The following is a 22,459-nucleotide window of genomic DNA, read 5'->3' as shown; positions in this document are numbered from 1 at the left end:
AGAAGTATTTTGCCTTGGCTTTTGCAATGAAATGCACTGTTAGAAGTGATGAATATTAGTCATGAATGTTTAGTTGAAACAGCTTGTTATTAGGAAGCAAGAGTCTTTTATTCAGGTACAGAGATCATTCTATATTTTGAGGTGCTTAAATTTATTTCACACTGCATCAGAACCAATTTATCTGTGCCTATAAAATTTCAAGGGATTAAAAACTCAAGTGGGCTATTCAGAACAAATACTTTTAGTTAATCTTGACTCATATGCCATCCAGGATAAGACCTACTCTTAGAGTATTGTGTTTAATATTCCTGTTTTTATATCCCCCTTTGTTCATACAATAATTACAGAACATGAAAAATTATTCTAAGTACATATTCACATTCCTCAAAATAAAAAATTGAAAACTAACCGAAGAAGTAACTGAAGAAAGCTTTGTTTACTACTTTTTATGCAGTCTAACACTGGACTGTGCTGTCCCCAAATACCAGTAATGGCCCAACTCAGACTACTGTCACTTTTTTCTGCTTCCTCATGCAGTATTGTTTAGTCATCCTTTAGTTCTAAGCAAAGCTGATGTTTTCCTTCAATGAAGTGCTTCCTGATATGCAAATAGGTATTGATGCCCCAGTTGATGTTTGAGCAGATAATGACTTGGGCAGACTGTTCACTGCATCACTTGTATACCATCCTACGTGTGTTTGGCAAGCTGTCAAGCCACAATATATGGCAGGCTTTCAACACAGACCAGGATGTGGTATGAAGGAGCATTAGGCTGGGATCTTTGCCAACTTGCTTTCTTGCCACCACTGTTCTTTCATCTATAAAATGAGAGGATGTCACAGTCTCCTCTAAAATGCTAAGGTTCTGAGGAATATTTTACATCAATAACATATCCCAAGTTTATAGTTTACTAAGCATATATTCATTTTGCTTTAGTGGTTGTCATCCTCCCAGGGATTAGAAATTTAGTAAAAAAATTCTTTGTTAATAGTGGCTTGAAAAGAAATGGCTACCATATAATTTTTTTCATGAGTTTAATTCAGGAATAAAGGATCTTTTTCTATCAAGTTATTTATGCACTGGCAAAAATCATGTCATATAAGTAGAATGTAGTTTGATTTAGGTGTTTTTTTGTTTTTGTATGTGGGATTTTTTTTTTTTTTTTTGTACATGGGAATTTTGAAGAAAATATATAGAACATTTGTCATTCATTTGCTTTTTTAATTAAAAAAGAAATTCCATTTTATAATAACTACTTAGGGACATTTTTTGTTGTTGTTCTGGCTAGTTAATGAGAAATGAGATTTAAACAGACCTACAGAGATGAAGAAGTATGGGTAGAGAATAAGCCAGAAAGAGGGAGAGACTAAGAAGTACACCAGACAAAAACAAAGAGACACTTTCACAAAACCTATTTGGAAAAAAAATTTTGTTTTGTATTTTGCAACAACATGTATCACAGAGATTATCATTTCTAATCATTTGTCCTAACATACAAGATTCTTTGTATGTATGTTTAAGAATTAGTCTGGGGTTATTTGAGCTACTTTTTAATTTAATATAAAAGATACCATGCAGTGTTTTCCTCAAGTATGTAGAGCATTGAATTACATACCTGCTAAGCTTGTTGAAAATAGGTTTTGGCAATTTAATAAGGGAACCATACAAAATATATTACAGTCATAATCATTTTTGTAAACTCAAATTAGCATCACCTTAAATTTGAATTCAGTCCATCCTCATTATTTTAAACTCATATAAATATAATTGCATTGTGAATATGTATATAAAACAATGTGAAAAGATTTGTGGTAGGAAGGTTTAACGTGTGAATTTACTGTTAATGGTTTCACATTGCCTGACTTTTATTTAAAAACCAAAAATATTGGTAACTCAGTCCTCAAATTTCTTCTTAGCATTTCAACAAAAAGAAAGAATTGCACATCGCTCTTTTTCCTATTTTATGCAGAACCTATTTCTTGCTGAACTATAATTTTTAAAAGAATAAAACATGGTTGAGATATGTAAATATATTTTTATCCTAGGAATGTCTACTCATGTCTCTATCAGTTAAAAACTGTTTGGAACTAGCTCATTAAGAAAGGTGTAAGCGTAGAGTAAAAGACTCCTCTTTTCATGTAGTACTGTGTACTGATTATAAGATATCAACCTCCAGAAGGCGTTATAATACTCATATTTAAATTATATGGTCAGTGAAACTTATTTCACCTGATGATGTTGAATGGCAATTACACTGCAAAGTTTCAATTAAAATAAAATGGAAGTGAAGGGATTTGAATACGGTGAACAATTGAATGTACACTGTGGATGATTGTATGGCATGTGAATACATCTCAATTAAACTGAATTTTTAAAAAATCCATACATGCAATTTGGATGAATGTAAGAGAATCTCCTTTTGCCTTTTTGACTGCCATGTAATTTGGAAAAGACACAAGTGATTTGCGGGCTCTTTCTAAATGCTAATTATTGAGAACCTCAACCCAAAATGTTCAACATGATTTTATAGAATTTTGATAGCTTTATTAAAACAAGATAAAATGTAAATAAAGCAGTTCTAAATAGCAATTTTGGTAAAATGTTAATGGGCGTAATAGAGGAAGGCTAGCTGAATTAAAATGTCTAAGAAATTGGTCTGGGTTTAGGACTTATGTATAGAGGCTACATCTTTCTTTTATATCTCTGGTTTTATTATGTTACTATATTCTTGAGAAAAACAATCAAGAATTGCTTCATGAAAATAAATGAATAGCCAAGAATATAGTAATGCTGTTTACATAGAATTCTTTAAAATTTAAAATTTCATAGCTCTATGAATGCTCCAAATGTTTGAATTTCCATAAATTTATTGTACTTATACTTGAGACTCACATATTGTTAATAGAAGCTAAAAATAAAAGTCAAAAATAAAATTATGTTTGTATTTTCTGTTTAATATACCCTTTTTTGGAGGTAAATTCAGTAATCCCTAAATAAGTTTTAGCTACTGATAGCTTACTTTTAATTTTTTAATTGAAGGATGGACAGCTTCAAATGCCCTCCAAAAGAAGTCTTCCTGGATGAGAAAAATGAGAATAAAGAATATAAAGTCCTAAAGCAATTCATTGAAATCTACAACAGGGGAAGTACAGGAGGAGAAAATTGAGACAGGAAGTGAAAACGTACAAACATTTAACCCATCGTCAGTGTGCATCTTTTGTGTGATAGACATGGAGAGACAGTATAACATACATAATAGCTGAGAGCATGGGTTCTGGACCAGAGCTATATTTGGATCTTAGCTCAGCCAAGACCCTTTGAGTTTTCTGAATATTTTATTTAACCTGTGTGTGCCTCAGCTTTCTTGTCTATAAAATGAGGATAAGAGTACTACCTTCATGATACGGTTGTAAGGATAACATAAGATATCCACATGAAGCGACTGGTATTAGGGGTAGTGTGGCAACCATTTTACCACTGAAAATGTACGAGCCCAAGCTACCTCTGTATCATACAGAAACACAGTGCATTCTCCGTAAATATTAAATGATAGTGATATCTCCTCTATTTTATATGGTTAAGTATAAATATGGTAACCAAAAGTATCTTGTGCATTCTATTGGCAGACAGTGAAGATTTAGTGATGCGGAATATATATCAAAACATTTCAAAATCAAGCTGTCATTGATATTTATGAACTCAAGCAACATGCTAAAATCAGGACACATACACATTTGCAAAGTTTTAGCTTGTCTCAAAACTTTGATAGTTTCCTGATTTAACTGAATAGTTAATCCAAACCTCTGTTTTAGCTTAACTTCAGGCATCACTTTTATATATGAACTTTAAGTAAGGTACACTAAAAACAATTATGGCTATGCTAGGCCCTTGTTTGAACCTCATGTGTTACTGTAATGGGCAAGTAAAAAGGTGTAAAATCTTCCTAGGGACCTCTGTACTGGAAAGTTGTCATGGTCACCTTGCAAAATAAAATTAGAGTCACTGAACATTACCATAATCCATCTTAACATAACTGATTGGCATGAACATGAAGTTCCTATAGCAAAAATAGCAAAATTCTCCCATGCTATAGATCACACTATACTGTAACGCAAGTCAAATGCACTCCAGTGTACACGGCAATCTCTCTCAAGGGAAAGAGAAATCGCATACTAGCCAGAGCAGAGGAGATCTTTGCTGCAACAGCATTTGATGCACTCAGGAAGAGTGACATGAATAATTGATAACCAAACAAGCCATCAGGCAGACATGCTACACTTAACTCTACTCCTTAGTACTCTGAGAGCTGTGTAAGTGGATACCTGCATTGATGACGGATCTGTCCGAGAAGAAAGCTAATTTTATGAGATTTATGAGGAGTCTGTAATGTTTGCATCATGTGCCTTAGCTTGGATTTCATTTAAAGTATGTGTCTATAAAGTATTGAACCAATAAAACATCAGATAAAACAATGGGCAATAAATATATAGAAAAAATTCAGAGCTTATTAATGATTTTGAAAATCTAGGAGAATGGGGCAAAAATTATTCCAGATGTGATATTTGTGGGTATGTCCTAATTTTTGTTTTATTTCCTACAAGACAAAATGTTTTCTTCATTCTTCAGAAACTTAAATCCTCCAGAGGGCTCCTATGCCAGCCAAGTCCCCAAACCCAGAGGCAATAGCTTCTTCAAGAACATCAACTACATGCATACCCGTTGCTCATGTTGACACCCCTTTTCAACATGAACAGGTTAAGGTGGTCACTGGCTAGACATCCCTGAAGATCAGGAAAGTGATTAAACTAGAGGAAGGGGTAGCAACAGACAAGATGGAATTTAACAAAGGATTATGAATACTGAATCGTTATAAAATTTTATTTTTCTTAGTTGCTGGGGTATTAGAATAGTTAGGAGGAAAGAATTGAAATGGTGGAACTGTAACCCACAGCATCCTTTGAAATTTGTTCTATAGCTACTTGTTAAATTGTAATTTGAAAGCTGTACATTTTTGTATATATGTTATATTTCACAATAAGGAAATAACTGAAACTATGGTACTATACTCGTAACAACTTTGGAAATTTCCTATATAACTACTTGTTAAACTGCACTTGGAAAGTTAAAAAAATTTTAAAAAAATGTATTCAGTTTAGTTAACTTCCAGTAGGTGACTGGCAACAGCTTGGATATCTTCATGAACCAATCAGAATAATGGAAAGTAAAGACAAATCATAAAAGCCATTCAGTCATATTCTTTTTACAAAAAAAGTAATTCTTTTCTAAAACAGCATCACAATTCATCTCAATTTTCAGAGATATATAAAGCATAGAATTTCTGAAAAATGCAAGATATTTAGAAAATTTTAAGAACATTCCCCATTAAAATACATCTTTTCCAAATACCATTTAACTCAACCTGGATGTCTCTGCCCTGCTTTAAAGAAAAATGTTCTTCTGCATGTGGCTGGCTTTTCATGTCTCAAAGAATCTCAGGCTTTCTTGTCTGGCTTCTTGTAAATATCTTATCTGTTGTATTCCATCTATTGAGAATATTTAAATATGTGCTCTCTCCGCTCTTAGGCTGTGCTTGGTAACACAATCTTCATATAAGAAAGAATTATATCCTGTTTATCTCAGGAAAGGCTATAAGCCAATTTGGATACAATAATTCCTTATAAAGGAACAGTAAAAAGGGGGGAATCAGAATCTCTGACTTCTACACAGAGACCCAGCTAATTGTAGCCAGAATCCCTACTCACAGAAACTATGTAAATTTGTGATGTTTTAAACTGCTAAGCTTGTGGTAATTTGTTAAAAAGCAATAGAAAACTAATAAACCCCACTTACTCCAAATTGCCATATTAATGCATGGATTCAGAAAATCCAATGGCTGCTAGAAAATGTTCTTTGATCAAATCCCAGTGTCTCATACAGGCTGTTGAAGTAAATCGATAGGAATGCCAGAGAGGGAGGTTTGCACACTAACCTCACTTACAAAAGACATACATAAAGCAAAAGGCCAACCTTAGTGTTATTAGAAGTTTAAAAGGGGGATGTTCTTTTCTGGTTACTGTACCATTCTTGTCCACCATCCAGTACATCCTACTCCTGGCATCAAGACAATTTCTTTGTCAAATTAACAATCAGAAGCCAAGGCAAATGGGTAAACTTAGTGATATTTGCTGCAGGTCATTCAGAACCTGAACTATATTTGATCCACTAATGCCAAAGGAATCTGCTGCAAATGTGTTCCAGAATGTTCTACGTGGCAATAACGTGTGTTTCTACATAAAATACACTTAAGGAAGGGCACATATTCTATCTCATTCTTAGAGAATGTTTAAATTAAGTTATATATCTCAGCAAAAACATGTTCTTAATCCACATTCCTGTGGATGTGAATTTTGATAAATAGGACTTTTTGAAAATGTTATTTTTAGTTAAGGTGTGGCCAACTGAAGTAGATTGGGTCTTAACCATATTACTAGAGGCCTTATAAAGAGAAGAAACTGGAGGCCAGAGTCAGAGAAGGCCACACAGCAGCAGCAGGAATTCAGCAGAAACTGGAAGAGAAGACACAAAGAGAGAGAGAGCACACAACAGGAGACAGGGATACAAGCCAAGAAACCCCAAGGATTGCACACAACCAGCATGTTACAGCCTCTGGGAGTGAGTGAACCTTGCCAATATCTTGATTTTGGACTACTGGCCTCAAAACCATGAGCCAATACATTCCTGTCATTAAGCCCAAACCAGTCTGTAGAATTTGTGATCGTGGCTTTTGCAATTATAGAAGCTGGCTAAGCAAAGGTGAAATCTGTAGGACAGACCGTTGGAGGGGAAGATCTTGAGCAGGCTAAACCCTGCAGGCGCAGGCTGAAGCCATTGTTCATGGGCAGGAGTCAATCCCTGACTTTCCATCCCCCACCCCAGGAAAGAATCAGCCTTCTTTAAAGGCCTTCAGCTGATTATGTCAAACCCAGCAGGAAAAACTCTTTAATTCAAAGTCAACTGATTAGGGATTTTAATTAAGCTCCACAAAATCTCTTCATGGCAGAGACTAGATTCCTATTTGAATGAATAACTGATGACTGTAATTCAAAAACCATCACAGGCAGAAGAGCCTTTTTATCAATGATGATGCTTGTGAGACAATAGAGCACACTGATAAAGAGCTTCAGCTCTGAAGACCAACTGCTTCTGTTCAAAGCCAACACTGTGCCACAAATGACAATAAGGCTAATAAATCTTGAGAAAGTTACTTAATCCCACTATTTCTCAGTGTCCTCATTTACAAAAGTAAAGATACAGGTATACCTTGGAGATAATGTAGGTTCAGTTCCAGACACCACAATAAAGCATGTATTGCAATAAAGCACTTCACACAATTTTTTTGGTTTCCCAGCACATATAAAAGTTATATTTACACTATTCTGTAGTCTATTATGTGTACAATGGCATTGTCTAAAAAAGCAACTTGCATAATTAAAATGTGACACAGAGAATTGCCTTTGCTTCTGCAAAAAATCAGTAGTTTACATTTGTGTTGATCTATTTCTCAGCTCTGTCGTGTTCCACTTATCTAACGTGTCTTTTCTTTTGTTAATACCATACTGTTTTGATTACCACAGTTTTATAGTAAATCAGAGGGTGTAAGTCTTCCAGCTTTGTTGTTCTTCATCATCATGTCGGATATCCTGGGACTTTTATCTTTACACATAAACTTTAGAATTGGTTTGTCAATATCTAAAAAATAGCCTGCTAGGAGTTGATTGACATCAAGTCAGAAAGACTTGACATCTTAATAACATTGAGTTTTCCAATCCAGGAACATGGAATCTCTCTCCATTTACTTAGTTTCTTTGATTCCTTTTAGCAGTTTTGTAGTTTTCTGTATACATATTATGTACATTTGTTTTACATTTATACTTAAGTGTTTCATTTATCTGGTGCGAGTTTTAATAATATTGATGTCTTTTTATTTCAAATGTATTGGTCATTTCTGGTACATAGGAAAGCAATTGACTTTTGTATATTAAATGAATATACTGTAACTTTGTTGTACTCACATAGTTTCAGGAATTTGTTTTTGTTGCTTCTCTTGTTTTTGTTGTTATAGTTTGAAGGTTTTATTGTCAATTAATTGGGTTGGGATTTCCTACATGGACCATCACGTCAAGTGAGAACAAAGACAGTTTTATTTCTCCCTTCCCAGTCTGTGTCCCATTTATTTCCTTATCTTGATTATTTCACTAGTTAGGATTTCCAGTAAGATGTTGAACTGAAGTGGTGAGAAAGAACATCCTTGCCTTGTTCCAGATCTAAGGGGAAAGTGTCCAGTTTCTAAACAGCAAGTTTGACATTAGCTTTAGTGTTTTTGCATATGTTCCATACCAAGTTGAAGTAGACCTTGTCCATTTCTAGTTTGCTGCTAGTTTTTATCATGAATGGTGTTGGATTTTGTGATGGATTACACTGACTTATTTTCAAATGGTGAGCCAGTCTTGCATCTCTGGAATAAACTACACTTGGTCATGATGTATTACCTCTTTATATATAGTTTTATTTGAAATGTTAATATTTTCTTAAGTATTTTTGAGTCTACATTCATGAGAGATATTCCTTGCTTGTATTGCCTTTTCATACTTTTGATATTAAGGTGATGCTTGCTTCAATGATGGAGTTAGAACATGTCCCTCTGCTTTGAATCTTTGGAAGAAATTGTGGAGAAATGGTGGTATTTATTCCTTAAATATATGGTAGAATTCACCACTGGCCTGAGCCTTCTTTTTTCGTAAGGTAATTAATTATTAATTCAATTTCTTACATAGATTTAGGTCTATTCATGTCACATATTTCTCTTTGTGAGATTTGGTAGTTTTTGTCTTTCAATGATTTAGTCTATTTAGTATTCCTTTTTCATATTTAATGCCCAAGGGTCAGTAGTGATGAATCATCTTTCATCTCTGATACTAGTAATTATGTCTACTCTCTTTTCTTCTTTATTAGCCTGGCAAGTGGTTGATTAATTTTATTGATGTTTTTGAAGAACCAGCTTTTCATTTCATTTATTTTCTCTCTTGTCTTCCTGTTTCCAATTTCATTGCTTTTTGCTCTTAGTTATTATTATTATAATTATTAAAGGAGTTGTAAGCTTACAGAAAAATCATGCCTAAGTACAGAGTTTCCATATACCACCCCATTATTAACACCTTCTATTTGTGAGGTACATTCATGGAAGAACATGTTTACAACTGTATTTTTAAATATACTCCATCCTTCACAATAGGGTTTACTGTTTGTGTTATCTAGTCCTATGTTTTGTTTTGTTTTTAAATTTTTAATTTAATTATATACAACCTAAATTTTCTCCGTTTAACATTAAAATATGAAATTCAGCACTATTAATTACATTCACGATGTTGTGCTACCATCACCACCATCCATTAACAAAACTTTTATGATCAACCCAAATAGAAATTCTGTATAATTTAAGCATTAGCTCCTCATTTCCTACACCCAACCCCATCTCCTGATGTCCCATATTCTGGATTCTGACTCTATGAGTTTGCATATTCTACATATTTCATATCAGTGAGAACATATATTTGTCCTTCGTGTCTGGCTTATTTCACTCAATATAATGTCTTCAAGGATCATCCATGTTGTCACATGTATCAGAACTTCATTACTTTTTATGGCTGGATAATATCCCATTGTGTGTATAGACCACATTTTTCTTATCTATTCATCAGTTGATTTTTGCTTCCATCTTTTGGCATCTGTGAAAAATGCCACTGTGAACACTGGTTTGCAAATACCTTTCAGGGTTCCTGCTCTCAAATCTTTTGAATATATACCTAGAAGGGGGATTGCTGGGTCATAAGGTAAGTCTATACTTACCTGTCTGAGGAACCACTGAACTGTCTTTCACAGCAGCTGTGCCATTTTACATTGCCACCAGCAATGAATGAGTGTTCCTATTTCTGCACATCATCTTCAACATTGCAATTTTCTGTTTTTATAATGGTAACCATTCCAGGGGGTGTGAAATGGTATCTCATCGTGGTTTTCATTTGTGTTTCCCTAATAGCTATTGATGTTGAGCATCTTTTCATATGCTTTGGGACATTTCTACATCTTTGGAGAAATGTCTATTTTTTTGCCCATTTTTTTAAATGGATTGACTTTTTATTATTGAATTGTAGGATTTCTTTATATATTCTGGATGGTATACTTCTATCAGATATGAAGTTTCCAAATATTTTCTCCCATTGAGTAAGTTGCCTTTTTACTTTTATGATACAGTCCTTTGATGCACAAAAGTTTTAAAAATTTGATGAGGTCCTATTTATCTATTTTTTTCTTTTGCTGCTCATCCTTTTGTGTAAAGTCTAAGAAACTATTTCCTAACATAAAGTCCTGAAGATACTTCTGTATATTTTCTTCCAGGAGTTTGAGAGTCCTGGTTCTTCTATTTAGGTTTCGATCATTTTTGAGTTTATTTTTGTATAAGGTGTGAGGTATGGGTACTCCCTCATTCTTTTGCACATGGATATCCAGTTTTCCCAACACCATTTGTTAAAGAAGCTATTCTTTCCCCATACAGTGGACTTGGAACCCTTGTCAAAAGTCACTTGGCCATAAATGTGAGAGTGGATTTCTGAACTTTCAATTGGATTCTATGGGTCTGTATGTCTGTTCTTTTGCCAGTACCATGCTGTTTTGATTACTATGGCTTTGTAATAAAGTATTAAGATGGGAAAGTGGAGACCTCCAACTTCAGTCTTCTTTTTCAAGATGGCTGTGGCTAGTCAGGGTCTCTTACGTTTCCATATAAATTTAATAATTGGCTTTTTCATTTATTCAAAGAACACTTGGAATTTTGGGATAGCATTGCTGAATCTATAAATTACTTTGGGTAAAATGATAATATTTAGTCTTCCAATCCATAAGCATAGAATGTCTTTCTATTTATTTAGGTCTTCTTTGCTTGCTTTTGGCAATGTCTTATAGTTTTCTGTGTACAAGTTCTATACATTCTTGGTTAGATTTATTCCTTGGTTTTTCATTCTTTTAGTTGCTATTGCAAACGGATTTTTTTTCTTGTTTTATTCTTCTAGTTGTTCATTACTAGTATATAGAAACACTACTGATTTCTGCATATTGAACTTGTATCCCACCACCTTGCTGAATTCATTTATTAACTCTAGGAGCTTTGTTGTGGATTTTTCAGGATTTTCTGTATATAAGATCATGTCATCTGCAAATAAGGAAAGTTTTATTTCTTCCTTTCCAATTTGGATGGCTTTCCCAATTGCCCTAGTAGAACTTCCAGTACAATACTGAATAACAGTGGTGACAGGGGCATCCCTGGCTTGTTCCTGATCTTAGAGTGAAAGCTCTCATTCTTTCACCATTAAGTAGGATGTTAGCTATGGCTTTTCATATATATCCTTTATCATGTTGAGAAAGTTTCCTTCTATTCCTAGTTTTCAAAGCGTTTTTATCAAGACGGGGAATTGGATTTTGTCAAATGCCTTTTCTGTATTGAGATGATCCTGTGGGGTTTTTCCTTTGTTATGTTAATATAGTCAGTATGACATTCAGTGACCTTTGTTGGAACACAATTGCTTACTGGTGTGAATCCCACTTGATCAAGACATATAATTCTACGGATGTGCTGTTGGATTCAGTTTGTTAATATTTTGCTGAGGATTTTTGCATTTATATTTATAAAGGATATTGGCCTGTAATTTTTGTTTCTTGTGGTATCTTTATTTGGCTTCAGTATGAGAGTGATGTGGGCCTCATAAAATGTGTTAAGGAATGTTCCCTCCTCTACAATTTTTTGGAAGAGTTTGAGCAGGATTTGGGGTTAACTCTTCTTGGGCATTTCTTTGTTGGTAGGTTTTAAATTTCTGATTCAAACTCTTAAGTTATTGGTTTGTTGAGATCTTTCTTCTTCAGTCAGTGTAAATAGTTTGTGTGTTTCTAGGAAGTTGTCCATTTCATCTAGGTTATCCTGTTTGGGGTTTGTTGGGCTTCTTGAATATGCACATTCGTATCTTTTGTTAAATTCTGGAAATTTTCTGCAGTATTTCTTTGAATATTCCTTCTGTCCCTTTCCCTCTTTCTTCTCCTTCTGGGACTCCCATAATGTGTGTATTTGTTTGCTTGATGGTGTTTCACAGGTTTTTTAGGCTCTGTTCATTCTTTTTATTCTTTTATCTTTCTGCTCCTCTGTCTGAATCACTTCAGTTGTCTTGTCTTTGGGTGCACTGATAAATTCTTCTGCCACCTCCATCTGCTATTGAAACCATCTAGGAATTTTTTCCCTTTCAGTTATTGTGTTCTTCAATTCCAGTCTCTCTGAAAAGATTCCCGTATTTTTCATTGTTTTCCTCATATCCTTTAGCTTTTTGTCCATGTTTTTCTTTATCTCCTTAAGTGTTGAGGAGATTTAAGGTCTTTGATAAATCCAATGTCTTGTCCTCTTTGTTGATGGTTTCTGGATTTTTATCTTGTTCCCTTGGATGGGCTACCATTTCTTATTTCTTTTGTCTGTCTTGCAATATTTTTTTTGCACACCTTATATTTAATATTTTAAAGTGTTAACTCTGGGATTTAGTCCCTGGGCTGTACATTAAGTATGCATCCAACTATTGATATGACAGATTTTCTTGAAATTTTCCTTGGGTCATTCCTTAGACTTCCATCCAATCGACTGGCTCTGAGATACATTCACCAAAGTATGCACACAGGGGCCACTCTGCCCCTCCAACACAGGGCCAGAGATCCACAAGGGGAGCACATGTTGGCTCCCCTCTGTGTTGTGGAGAGGTAGAAGAGTGGCCAACAAGGGTATCAGGAACTTCTATGGCTTATAAAGCTTCTTTTTCTTAATTCAGCATATATCCCATTAATGCAGCTCTTTTACTGTTTTCCATAGTATTTAGGAAGGTTGCTCTCTTTAAAATTCCTCTGCTGCCTTTGCTTCAGTGGCGATTAGAAAAACAATAGCTGCCCTCAGAGTTGTTCCCAGAAATCTGAAGTAGCTGATTAAAGGTAGAGATGTGGGATCAGACCACACATCCCAAAGTTTGGAGAACTATTTCTTTATGTCCTACCCTGGCAGCAGCAAGCTGAGCCAGGAGGTGAAGTCGAGTCCCCACTACGGCCAGCCAGGAGGCTGGGGGAAAGTAGTTGGTAGCCATTGCAGGAAGGGTGAAACTCACTGGTCTTATCACAATTTACCAGCTTCTTTCTCCCACTCTTCTCTGGATGCTGCAGTATTCTACTAGACTCTGGTGTTTCGAAGTGTTTGATTGAGGGAGTTCTTGCAAGACCTATAGTTGTGGTGGTGAAGGGACTGATACCTGGAGCTTCTTATTCCATCTTCCCACAATCTTCTGTGTTCTAAGTTTACTATTTATTTTTTCCACTTGTTTTAGGTTTCAATTGCTCTTCTTTCTCTCATTTCTTAAGGTGGAAGCTTAGGTTCATGATTTTAGATCGTTCTTCTTTCCTAATACATGCATTTAATGCTGTAAATTTCCCTCTAATCACAGAATTTGAAATACAGACATACATTGTTTTATTGCATTTTGCTTTACTATGTTTGTACATATTGAATTTTTTACAAATTGAAGGTTTGTGGAAACTTCGTTTTGAGCAATGCTATTGGTGCCATTGTTCTGATCGTGTGTGCTCACATCGTGTCTCTGTGTCAGATCTAAACTAAGGTATGTACTTTGTTCTTTTAGACATAATGCTATTGCACACTTAATAGACTACAATATAGGGTAAATAAAACTTTTATATACACTGGGAAACCAAAACATCCATACAAATAGCTTTATTTTGATATTCACCTTATTGAGCTGGTCTAGAACTGAACCCGAAATTTCTCTGAGGTACGCCTAAATCCCACAAATTATGATAAATTGTAATGTCATTTTCATTCCTTTCAAAGTATTTTTTTAATTTCTCTAGAGATCTCTTCTTTGACCCATGCATCATCTAGAAGAGTGTTTTTTAATCTCCAAATATTTTGGGGTTTCCAGCTATCTTCCTGTTACTGATTTCTTGCTTAATTTCCTTTTGGACTGAGAACAGTATGTATAATTTGTACTATTTTATTTTCAATTTGGTCCTGAATGTGGTCTATCTTAGGAAATGTTCCGTGTGAGCTTGAAAAGAATGTGTTTTCTGTTGTTATTGGATGGAGTATTCTATAAATGTTGATTAGGTCAAGTCAATCAACATTTCTGGTCAACTATATCCTTACTGGCTTTCTGCCTGCTAGATCTATCAATTACTGAAAGTAGAATTTTGAAGTCTCCAAACACAGAGTGGATTTGTCTGTTTGTCCTTTAAGTTCTATCAGTATTTTTGTGAAGTATTTTGATGCTGTTAGGCGCATACACACTGAGGATTTTATGTCTTTTGGAGAGTGTCTCTTTATCATTATGTAAGGTCCCCCTTTATCCCTGATAATTTTCCTTGTTCTGAAGTCTGCTTTGTATAAAATTAATATAGCTACTCCAGATTTCCTGTGATTAATAATAGCATGGTATACCTTTCTCCATCTCTTTACTTTTAATCTATCATTGTCTTTATTTTATTGCTCTCCCAGATGAAAATAACTTATAAAAATAATCAATGCTCACTATATAAAAATGTAATTCAAATAACATGTAAGAATGTAAAGAAGAAAGTGAAAACCATCATTCACTTGGAGAGTTATTGACAACTGTAATACAAGTGTCTGCTTCCCTCCTTTTTCTAGGGATCACTGTTCTCAGCACCTTGAGGGGACAGTCAATCATTGTCTTTATAATTAAAATAGGCAACATATAGTTGGGTCTTGTCTTTTATCCACTCCATCAGTCTCTGTCTTTTAATTGGTAAATTAAGAACATTCACATTTAAAGTGATTATTGATATGGTTTGATTAATATCTACCATGTTTGTAGCTGTTTCCTATTCATTCTATTTTTCTCTTGTTTCGTTTCCCCCTGTTTTCCTTCCTCCTCTGGCTTTAGTGAGCATTTTGTATGATTCCATTTTGCTGCTCTCTTAGCATGTCGATTATACTTCTTCTAAGAAAAAAATTTAGTAGTTGCCCTAGAGTTTTCAATATGCATTTTTAACTAATAAAAGTCCACCTTCGTATATTATTATACCATTTCATGTGTATTGTGGATACCTCTTGGGGACTGAATCATGTCCCCAACAAAAGGCCTGTTCAGGTCGCAACCCCTGGTTCTGTGTGTTTGAACCCATTTGTAAATAGAACTTTTGAAGATGTTTTAGTTAGGGTGTGGCCAACTGCATCAGGATGGGTCTTAATCCTATTACTGGAGAAGTAATAGACATGGCCACGAAGAGAAGACAGGGGAACAGGCAGAAGCTGCAAGTCAACAGAACCAACAGAAGAGAAAGGAGAAGATGCTGCCACATGCATTGCCACATAAAAGAAAAGCCAAGGACCAAGGATCACCAGCAGCAAGTCTGGAATGCCACAGTATTTGGGGAAAAAGCATTGCCTTGCTGATGCCTCAATTTTGGACTTCTAGCCTCAAAGTCATAAGCCAATAAATTCCCATTGTTAAACCCAACCCACTCTATGGTATTAGTTTTAGTAGCCGGGAATACTTTTAACAGAGTATTCCCAATTCCTCCCCCCATCCATTATAACATTTCTGTCACTTATTCCATTTATCCATATACTATGATCACCCAATACATTCTTACTTTACTACTTTAAACAGTTATTCATATCTCCTAAGACGATGTATATAATTGCAAGAAACTCATGTAGAATTATCTCCCAGCATAGGCCTTAACCCAAAACAAATAAATCAAAATCTCTGTGAGTAGAGCCAGGTATAGATATTTAAAAACAAACAACTCCTCAAGTTATTCTGTTGGGCTATCCCAATCCAAGAAGCAATAACAATCCACCTATAATTTCTTATTTTATCATCTTATGTAATACAGTTACAAAATTTAAAAGTACAAATACCTGATATATTTAATTACCCTAGAATTATGTGGTTGTATATACACACTTTTATTCATGTCCTTATCTCTCCTGTACCCTTGAACCCCATATAAGCTAGATAATGCTTCTATAACTTCAGCAAATTAAGGTAATAATTGACTTCATGTTAATAAATCTAATGTACATTTTTTCACCCTTATTTTATTTTCTCAAAAATTTTGACACAGCCATGCTCCTTCTCTTGAGAACTCACACACTGCTGATTGTTCTACTTCATTAATGGCTGTGCCAGTTTGAGTGTATTGTGTCCCCCAGATGCCATTATCTTTGTAGTCTTGTGTGGGGCAGAAGTTTTGGTGATGGTTGGATTTGCTTGGAATGTGCCCCACCCAGCTGTGGGCAATGATTCTGATGAGATGTTCCCATGGAGGCGTGGCCCCGCCCATTCAGGGTGGGCCCTTATCGGTGGAGCTATATAAATGAGCTGACTGGGGGGAAGAGAGTGCAGCTGGGAGTGATGTTTTGAAGAGAAGCAAGCTTGCTGGAGAGGAACGTCCTGGGAGAAAGCCGTTTTGAGGCCGGAGCTTTGGAGCAGACGCCAGCTGCCTTCCTAGCTAACAGAGGTTTTCCGGAGGCCATTGGCCATCCTCCGGTGAGGGTACCCGATTGCTGATGTGTTGCCTTGGACGCTTTGTGGCCTTAAGACTGTAACTGTGTAGCGAAATAAATCCCCGTTTTATAAAAGCCAATCCATCTCTGGTGTTTTGCATTCTGCAGCATTAGCAAACTAGGACAGATTTTGGTACCAGGAGTGGGGTGCTTTTGCTGCTGAGTTTGCAAATACCAAACATGTTGGAATGGCTTTTTAAATCGATAAGGGGGAGTTTCTGGAAGAGTTGTGAGGAGCTTGATAGAAAAGGCCAAAACTGCTTTGAAGAGACTGTTTGTGAAAATATGGACTCCAAAGATACTTCTGATGAGGACTTGAACAGAGATGATCAATGTGTTGTTGTGAACTGGAAGAAAGGCGAACCTTGTTTTAAAGTGGCAGAGAATTTGGCAAAATTGAGTCCTGGTGTCAGATGGAAGGAAGAATTTAAAAGTGACAACCTGGAATACTTAGCTGAGGAGATCTCCAGAATACGTGTGGAGGACATATCCTGGCTTCTCCTTGCAGCTTATAGTAAAATGCGAGCAGAGAGAGATAAACTTAGAACTGAACTCTTGGGTTCCAAGAAATCAGAAACTGATAGCTTGGAAAATTACAGGCTTCCAGGGGGTGGAATCCCAGAAGCTACAGCCCAACCTGAGGACAAGCCAAGATTGGATAAGGAGTTAAGCAGAAAGGATTTGTGGAAACTCCTATTGTCTGATGGCTTTGACCCCTGCATGCTTCATGCAAAGCCAACAGAATTTTTGCGAGATCTTTATAGACGGAGCCATTGCCGGTCTGCACTGGAGGAGACAGACAAGGAAAAAATTAAAGGAAAAATCTCTTTAAAGACAGAGCCATGGAGGTTGAGGTCTGGAGTCAAGAGGTCTAGGGCTGGGAGAACGGAGCAGCCCACACGCAGGGAAAGGGTGAGTTTGCCCTGGAGGTCGAGGGCGGGCCTTCCACCTCGTTGCTCAGGAAATGTCCTGCCACCCCAAGCCCCAAAGAGGGTGGAGCACATTTCCAGGGAATTGGGGAGAGCCTGGCTGCCACCACACTGTTCTGAAGGGGTTGAGCGTGTGACCCGGAGATGGAAGGGAATCCGGGAGCTGCCCCGATGTTTGAGGAGGGTGGGGCCGAGAAGGTGGTCTCCCCAATGTGTGGAAATGTTGGAGCACTCACCTAAGTGTTTGGAGAGGAACGGGCTGCAGAAAAGGCCCTTGGGAAGGGTTAGGCTCCCACTCCCTCAAGCCCCAAGGATGCAACATTGTTCTGTAAATGACTCTCGGACTTTGAAATCTAATGGACTTTGTCCTGTGGGTTTTAGGAACTGTTTTGCTCCTGTTAACCCTGTTTTCCTTACTGTTTCTCCTTATGGCAATGGAAATGTTTATCCTATGAATGTCTCTCCTTTGTATATTGGAAGCACATAACTTGTTCTAGGTTCACAGATCCACAGCTAGAGGGGAATTATGCCTTAGAACTGACCAAGCCTAAACTTATTTTGATGGGATTTTGTACTTAACTTTTGTTACTGAAATGATTTAAGTTTTTGTGATATTGTGATGGAATGAATATATTTTGTATTTGGAAAGATAATGTCATTTTGGGTTCCAGGGGGTGGAATGTGCCAGTTTGAGTGTATTGTGTCCCCCAGATGCCATTATCTTTGTAGTCTTGTGTGGGGCAGAAGTTTTGGTGATGGTTGGATTTGCTTGGAATGTGCCCCACCCAGCTGTGGGCAATGATTCTGATGAGATGTTCCCATGGAGGCGTGGCCCCGCCCATTCAGGGTGGGCCCTTATCGGTGGAGCTATATAAATGAGCTGACTCGGGGGGAAGAGAGTGCAGCTGGGAGTGATGTTTTGAAGAGAAGCAAGCTTGCTGGAGAGGAACGTCCTGGGAGAAAGCCGTTTTGAGGCCGGAGCTTTGGAGCAGACGCCAGCTGCCTTCCTAGCTAACAGAGGTTTTCCGGAGGCCATTGGCCATCCTCCGGTGAGGGTACCCGATTGCTGATGTGTTGCCTTGGACGCTTTGTGGCCTTAAGACTGTAACTGTGTAGCGAAATAAATCCCCGTTTTATAAAAGCCAATCCATCTCTGGTGTTTTGCATTCTGCAGCATTAGCAAACTAGGACAATGGCCATGATTCTTAACCTTATTTGTAGGCTCTGATCTCTCTTCATATAACACTTTCATAGTAGGCTCTCACCTATTACCCTAGTATCCAATACAAACAGTAATATGATGAGTCTGAAGTTATAACTACAGAGCAGACTATTATAGAAAACTCACACTCATACACACACACCCACAAGGCATTTTTACCATCATAATTTGTAATTGCTGTAGTACATCAGATAAAAAAAAAAGCAAAGAATAAATATATAATGTTATACAAAACTGCATTTTACATCTCAGTGATTCTTATCTCTACCCACCCAGTTGCCCATTGCAGTAGCCCTCCTCCTTACATCTCCACATTCATTCACCAAGCCCTACCATTCTACCATCTAAGTATAACTATAATTACTTAGTTCTCTCCATTCTCACTGCCAACTTCCTAATCCATCCTCCAACCATCTCTAGTTTCATTTTTAGTATACTATGATATTCTCTTTGATTTGTCTCCCTTAATCCATTCTCTCCTCACTACCAAATTCATTCTCAATCTAACAGCAAACTCTATAATAGCTCTCCATTGCTATCATGACAAATTCTAATGCTTAGTATGACATACCAGCTCTACCATACCTACCTCTTATGCCTTTTCCCTTGTCATTTCCCCCATCTTGCTCAGAATGCTTCAACCTCCCTAGCTTTCCTTCATTTCATAAGGTTTTTACCATAAATATACAGTGTAGACTTAAAGATCCCATCTCATGTGCCAGGCACAGTTTTTAAAGTGCTTCCCATGTGGAAGGGAAATGTTAAGGCTCATCTGTATCCTTTTCTCATACCTCATGATTCTGGGGGTTGGCTGGAAGGCTGATAGTCTCCAAAGGGCTGTTCTTCTGGTCTTGCCTGGGCTCGGCCATACATCAACTTATAGGTTGGATGAGTGGCTTTGCTGAACTTGACTGGATGTCATCTCTCTGAGACCTCTTTGGGATGAATTTGCTGGCTCATCTTTAGTTCACAGGGTTTCTAATCCTCCATCTGGCAAGGCTTAACTTGTTACATGACAACAATACACTTCAAAAAGTGAGACTAGGACCAAGATGGTGGCATAAGATAAGGGCCCTTCCCCCACAGAATCTTTGAATGACTAGCAAAAACTGACAGGGCAATCTTCCTCAGAACTCTGGAAAACAGGGAAAGGATTAGAGTAACAGAGCAAGTGATGAATCAAGAAAATGAGTCTTTAAAAATGGTAGAAGAAGCTTGTAAAGCCCTTGTTGGTGCCTCCTCCACCCGTCCCTGGCATAGTGTGGAACAGCCTGTGTTCTCACTGTGATTCCTGGCCAAGTTCTGGAGGGAGCAGAACTCCTCTGAATACAGCAGTGCCACTGTCACAGACAAACTACCAAGTGACAGGCTGAAAGACCGAGCAAGGAAACTCATAACTGGCTTGCCATCCCAGGACTTGCCCTGCTGGCAGAAGCAGCTTGCTGACAGCTAAAGCAGTAGGAGAAACAAATAAGATGAAGTGGCCTAAGACAAAGGATTACAGAATTTAAGACAGACAATAAAGTACCTGGGTGGGGGGAGAAAATCTATTCCATAGGGAGCAGAGGGAGTATAATTCTTATAAATGGGGGTAGTCCTAGGTCCATGAGTCAGCATAAAGCCAGGACAAGGAATGAGCTCAGAAAACACATGCACTTCACTTTCACATTGGACTGATCTTCCAAGGAGGGCTAAACTCTAAAGAAGATAACAGCCAATTCCACCCAATTTGCAAAGGCTATGAAAGGAGCTTTTTGCATTGCTTTGTTTTTGTTAACTTCTGGCACTCAAGGCACTTTCTGTCATATCACTATCTGGACACAAACTTAAGGAACAGAAATATGAGGGACAAAATCCGAGAGATAACACTTTAAAATATTAAAATGTACACTGTGCAAAAAAAGACTACAAGATGATGAAAGAAATGGTGGCCCATCCAAAGGAATAAATGAAAATTCTAAAACCATCAGTGAAGAACATCAGACCTTGGACAAACTGGACAAAGACTTTTAAAAATGATCCCCAATAAGTTTAAGGAAATAAAAGGAAAAATGGAGAAAGAACTAAAAGATAATAGGAAAACAATGAATGAACAATACTATGAGAACTTCAACAGAGAAAATTTTTAAAAGGAAGAAAACAGAAATATTGGAGTTGAAGACCATGATAATTGAAATGAAGATTCCCTAGAGGGTTTCAACAACAGACTGGAGCTGGCAAAAAAATAAAAAATAAAAGTATCAGTGAACAGGAAGACAAGACAATTGAAATGATTCAGGCTAAGGAGCAGAAAGAAAGAAGAATGAAAAAAGAAAAAAGCGAACAGAGCCTAAAAGACTGTGGGAAACCATCAACAATACCAATTGGAGTCATTATCGGAGACCAGAAGCATAAGAAAGAGAAAAAGGGGCAGAAGGAATATTCAAAGAAATAACGGCAGAAAGTATGTCAATAGTAATGAAAAACATGGTTATGCACATTCAAGAAGCCCAACAAATCCCAAACAGGATAAACTCAGAGAATCATGCCCAGAAACATAACAGTCAAACAGTTGAATACCAAAGGCAAGAAGAGAGTTCTGAAAGCTACAAGGGAAAAAAGGTTAAAGTGCCAGCTGATTAGTTATCAGGATCAATGGAGGCAAGAAGGCACAGGGACAAACTGAAGTGCTGAAAAAAACTGCCAAGGAGCATTTTGTATCTGGCGAGATGCTTTTTTCAAAAATGAGGGCAAGATTAAGACATTCCCAGATAAACAAAAGCTGAGGGAGCTCATCACCACTAGACCTACTCTTCAAGTAATGCTGATGAGAATTCTTCAGACTGAAAGAAAGGACACTAGACAGTGGATTGAAATGGTATAAAGAAATAAAATCACTGGTAAAGGAATGGGTAATTATAAATCACAGTGATACTATATTATATTTTTTAGTATGGAACATCACTTGTTACTTTTTACAGGTTCCAAAATGCCTGTGTAGGAAAGGCTTGTGAGGAGATGGTAGAGTAGAAAGCACCAGGATTCAGTCTTTCCACCAGAACACCTATTATTCAGGCAGAAACTGTCTGGAACAACAATTTCAAAACTCCCGAGTCCAGTAGAACACTGTACAGCATCAAGGGAAGAGCAGGAGGAAGAGGCTGGTAAATTATGGTAAAAATTAGTAAACTGCTCTCTTTGCACAATGGTTACTGGTACCCATCCCCCATTCCCATAGGCAGGCCACCATAGGGTCCAGCTCCTTGCTACTGCACTGATGACAGAAAGGTACTTAAATATCCTCTTCCCTAAGATCAGAGGTGGACACAGCTGATCACTGATCACAGCTTTTGATTAGTGACTTTGGATTCCTGGGATCCCAGCTCTGAGGGTGGCCATTGTTCCAACCTTCCCCAGTCTAAGAAATCAGAGGAGCCTTAGACATTACACTTCTTCAGGGCCGCTGGGGACAGCTGAAGGGCTGCATTTGCTGGGCAGGTCAAGAAAGCACAGCTTTGGGGAGCCATGGAAGATGCTCCTGGAATCTTTCCTGAACCCGTCCCAGGGCAGTTTGGAGCCAGTCTGTGCTCCCTTCACAGGTCTCTGTCCTTGTTCAGGCTGAGAAAGACTGTTTGGGGAAATTCCTCT

The 22,459-nt window shown here is 37.2% G+C and overlaps 1 long non-coding RNA gene across 1 annotated transcript in view; it reads right to left on the bottom strand.

Moving 5' to 3' along the window:
- The window catches only part of LOC119544228, a 106,109-nt gene that overhangs the window by 7,825 nt on the left and 75,825 nt on the right, over positions 1–22,459 (bottom strand). The gene's annotated exons all lie outside the window — the stretch shown is intronic.

Source organism: Choloepus didactylus, chromosome 9, assembly GCF_015220235.1.
Source record: "Choloepus didactylus isolate mChoDid1 chromosome 9, mChoDid1.pri, whole genome shotgun sequence".
Lineage (NCBI taxonomy): Eukaryota > Metazoa > Chordata > Mammalia > Pilosa > Megalonychidae > Choloepus > Choloepus didactylus.
The sequence above is the reverse complement of the archived record's forward strand: the minus strand, read 5'-3'. Positions and strand labels throughout refer to the sequence as shown.